This window comes from Gossypium arboreum, chromosome 10 (assembly GCF_025698485.1).
Source record: "Gossypium arboreum isolate Shixiya-1 chromosome 10, ASM2569848v2, whole genome shotgun sequence".
Classification (NCBI taxonomy): Eukaryota; Viridiplantae; Streptophyta; class Magnoliopsida; order Malvales; family Malvaceae; genus Gossypium; species Gossypium arboreum.
Genome location: NC_069079.1, coordinates 8166821 through 8171410, shown reverse-complemented (window position 1 = coordinate 8171410; position 4590 = coordinate 8166821). Strand labels below are relative to the sequence as shown.

The window sequence follows — 4590 nt, the reverse complement described above, 5'->3', positions numbered from 1 at the left end:
AGCTAATAAGGCGTAGATGTATCGTAGAGCAGGAGAAAGAGATGTCACCTTCGAGCGACTCGAGTCATAAGGTATCTGACTGGCTGTGAGATCGGTCCAACAGCATGATGGTGAGTAATGGATGTGACGGTGGAGGTGAAGGAAGTTACCGGCACCCATAAACTCATCAGTGTAGATGCCCAAAGCTACACTAAACTCAAAGACGCTCATATGTCACACCAAGCCACCAAGTCAGAATGTAATGGTACCGTGCTCGTCATGCGTCGACATCATGCGCTGAAGGTAAAATGTACAGCAAAACTCCAAAGTAAGATCTATATATGTGGGCTCGACAATATTAAAGAAACGGTCTCATGGTGCTGTAGTTATGAAAGCGCGAACCTCATCAGCAAGTCTTACCTGCTCCAACGCGGCCCAATCAATGCATTGACCCAAACCTAGTGGTCGTATGCACAGGAGTTGGAATAAGTCCTCTGGTGGGTCCATAGAGAATCTGAGGTAAGGATGATGAACCCTGGTAGAGGCACTCGAGGAGGTCGCTCCAGGACGCTTCCACTTTTTCGAAGCGAGGATGGCTATTTTTGATTTGCCTCGTGTGTTCGTCATAATGTTCCTGAAAAATAATAGAATTGTTTAATGAAAAGAAACATTATCTAATAGGCAAACTAAATCGTCAGATAATAGACTCCAAGTAATCCAAATAACCATCAGCACGTATGAAAGCATGCATAATTCATGTAATAAGACTAGCATGGAACAAAAATAAGTCATAACAATCACGAAGAAAAATAATAAGTAACTAAATATAAAAGTGATAAGCAAGAAAACCTAAAGAGATAAATATCAACAGAATAAATGTAGGCTAAAAGGAAATAATAATCCAAGTTGAACTCATCATATGGGCTAAATAGATAAATTAAATTGGACAGTTAATCAACCCAAGAGACAATATGCTAAAAACTAAAGGTAACTAATAATGAGCAACAAGATTTAGAAAAAATCATAGTAACAAGAAAAGTCAACATAAAAAACTAGCAGCAAGAATCAATGACATTAGTCCAATAACTAACGCAAGAATCAGTCTAAAATCAACGATCAGGAAAAATTTAGCAATATGCATAGGATTAGTTGTAAAAAAAATGAACTAACCAAGGATGAACTAATTAAGAAAGTAATGATAATAAAAAATAGACAGTAATAAAGCTAAGAAAAATAAACAAAGTAAAATGAAATAAGAAAAGGGTTAATAAAGAAATAATAAGAGTAATAATTAATAAATAAAAGAAGAGGGAAAAGAATTGAAAATCGATGGGGGTGACCAGAGTGGACATGGACGGTGGTGGATCAGGTAGGCTTGGGGCAGTTTGGGTTAGCGGTCATCGGTGGGGGTCGTGCGACAAGGGGGCTAAGGTGGTGAGGGGGGTGGGATGGTGGCCGTGCAGGTATGAAAAAAGGAGGGAGGAAGAAGAGAAGGGAAAAAGAGAAGGAAAAGGAAAGAAAAGGGAAGAAATAAGGAAGGGGGAAAGGGGAAAGGGGAAGAAAAAAGATTCAACAAGGTGGGGGCAAGTCAGGGTCGCTGGAATAGGGGGATAAAAGCTGCGGCGGCTAGGGCTTGGGGGGTTTGAGAAGAAGAAGACAAAAATAAAATTTTAGGGTTAGGGATTTTATGGGTGATATGGTCGTGTAATGATCCGTGTTGGACCATACGGCCGTGTCACATGCCCGTGTGTCTCGAATTCCAGCCTGTGTTTTTCGAGGAATTAATAGCCCATTCGTCACATGGCCGTATCACACAGTCGTGTTCTACGTTGTTCACTTCTCCCACACTTGTGTGGTATCCCGCACGCCCGTGTGTCCAAACACACAGCTGTGTGCCTCGCTCGTGTAGCTCTCTGACTTGTTTAAAATTTGAAAATTTTAGCTCTAGTTTTCATACGGCTTAGGACACTCCCGTGTGTCCAAGCCGTGTGGTCCACACGGCCGTGTTACATGCCCATGTGGCATCTTTTTAGCCCGTGTCTCTGTTGATTTTTGGTGATTTAAGCCCTGCTTCCACACAGCCAAGGACACGCCCGTGTGTCCAGGCTATGTGGGTCAAAAACCTGCATTTAAACATGAAAAATAGATAAAAATAAACTAGTTAGTGGTGTTAGTGCTCGGGTTGCCTCCCGAGAAGCGCTTATTTAGATTCTAAGCTTAACTTACCTCGTATTCTCATGGTCACGGTAGATCATGAAGTCAAAACTCTCCTTTCTCACTGTCAATTCCTTTATTTAAATAAGGTTTAAGTCAAGTACTGTTTACCTTAAAAGTGTCGAAATGCGAATAGGTTACCTCGACTGTACCGTATGGAAAGACTTTAAATACCGTAAAAGGAGTTGCCCCGTTTGCGTTGAGCTCTGTAGTGATAATTCGAGGGTTTTTTTATCTAACCAGACTTGGTCCCTAACCTTGAATTGATTGGTTCTCTCGTTAAACTCGTCATGGTGTTGCTTCTGCTCCTCCTTGCCATAAGTCCGCCATTCGTCTAGTTCATCTATCTGTAGCATTCATCTTTCATGGATAGTTCCATTATTATTGCATGAACTAGAACGTGGCTCATTTATGCTTCTCGAAAGTGTTTCCTACAAAGGGGATTGGACCACATGATTAGTATTATTGACCAGATTTATAAGGTCATCTTCATTACTTGATATCTTAATCGAATCATGAGCCTGAAGAGTAACCGTTTTGTCACCTGCACGAAGTGTGAATTCACCTATACCAACATTAATAATAGTCCTGGCAGTCCCTAAAAAGGGTCACCTTAAGATTAAAAGAATGCCACCGTCATCTTCTATGTCTAAAACAACAAAATCTACTGGGAATATGAATTTATCAATTTTTACTAGTACATCTTCAATGATACCCCAAGGAAATCTAATAGTTTTATCCGCTAGTTGAATACTCATCCTAGTTTGTTTGGGTTTCCCAAGACCTAGTTGCTTAAACATTTTATAGGGAATGACGTTAATACTTGCCCTTAAGTCAGCCAAATCATTATTAACAGCTAAACTACCAATTAAAAAAGGAATAGTAAAACTTCCTGGATCTTTTAACTTGTTGGGTAGTTTATTTTGTAGAATTGCTGAGCAAACTGCATTTAATTCCACATGCAACGAATCATCTAACTTTCGTTTGTTTTCCAAAAGCTCCTTTAAAAATTTAACTGAATTGGGCATCTGCGAAAGAGCTTCAATAAACGGTAAGTTAATATGTAATTTTTTTAAAAGGTTAAGGAATTTACCGAATTGTTCATATGTGTAGTTTTTTTTTTCACTTTAAGGTATGGCACGCGAGGTTTATATTCTCTGCTTACCAGTTTTTGTTTGTTCTGGCTTTCATCCACCTTATCTTGACTTACCACAGTTTCTTATCTTGGTTCTGGTTCGGGCTCAACTAACCCTTCTTCATATTGAAAAGTAATCGCATAAAGCTGCTCTCTTGGATTAGTCTCGGTGTTGCTAGGCAAGCTACCTTGTGATCTTTCTGAGATCAGCTTAGCAAGCTGACCTATTTGAGTCTCGAGACCTTGAATCGATGCTTGCTGATTTTTAAGTGTTGTTTCGGTGTTTTGGAAACATGTTTCTAACACTGAGATGAATTTTGTTAGCATCTCTTCAAGGTTCGGCTTCTTTTCCTGCTAGTAAGGTGGTTGAAAGCTTTGAGGGGGTTGTGGTCTTTGATTGCCTTGACCACCCCAAGAGAAATTGGGATGGTTCCTCCAACCTGCATTGTAAGTATTACTATAAGGGTTATTCTGAGGTCTAGAATTGTTACCCATATAGTTGACTTGTTTGTTCGTAGTGCTAGGGTCGTAAGCTAGGCATTCTGTATTATTCATTCCTCCTCTACTTATGTCACACTACATCACTGGATATACCTGCGTAGAGACACATAAACCATCAATCTTTTTATTTAAAAGCTTTACCTAGTTTGGTAACATGGTGACCGTGTCGAGGTTGAAAACACTAGCGGCTTTTGTCAACTTTGTCCTCATGACTTGCCACTGATAATTATTCAGTGACATTTCTTCAATAAACTCATAAGCCTTTTTAGGTGTTTTGTTATTTAGGGTCCCGCCGGTGGCTGCATCGATTAACTACCTAGTTAAGGGGTTCAAACCGTTGTAAAAAGTTTGAACCTATAGCCATAAAGGTAACCCATGGTGAGGGCACATTCTCAATAAGTCCTTATACCTCTCTCATACGTAGTATAAAGTCTCTAAATCCATCTGCATAAAGGAAGAGATATCATTTCTCAATTTGGCTATCTAAGTCAGTGGAAAGTACTTTAGTAGAAACTTCTCGGTTATCTGTTCCCAAGTAGTAATGGAACCTCGTGGTACCAAATTCAACCACTGTTTAGCTTTATTCCTGAATGAAAAGGGAAATAACCGAAGGCGAATGGCATCATCAGAAATGTCATTTATTTTGAAAGTATCACAGAACTCTAAGAAGTTAGCCAAAGGAGTATTTGGGTCTTTATCCTGCAAATCATCAAACTGAACAAACTGTTGAATCATTTGTATAGTGTTAGGTTTCAATTCAA

The 4590-nt window shown here is 39.5% G+C and overlaps 1 non-coding gene across 1 annotated transcript; it reads left to right on the top strand.

Annotated features, from left to right (window-relative positions):
• The first annotated feature begins 4199 nt into the window (after positions 1 to 4199).
• On the top strand, positions 4200 to 4306 carry LOC128283251 (small nucleolar RNA R71). Its single transcript, XR_008273593.1, has one exon. It is a non-coding gene; the product is annotated as a small nucleolar RNA R71 (small nucleolar RNA).
• Positions 4307 to 4590: the final 284 nt, after the last annotated feature.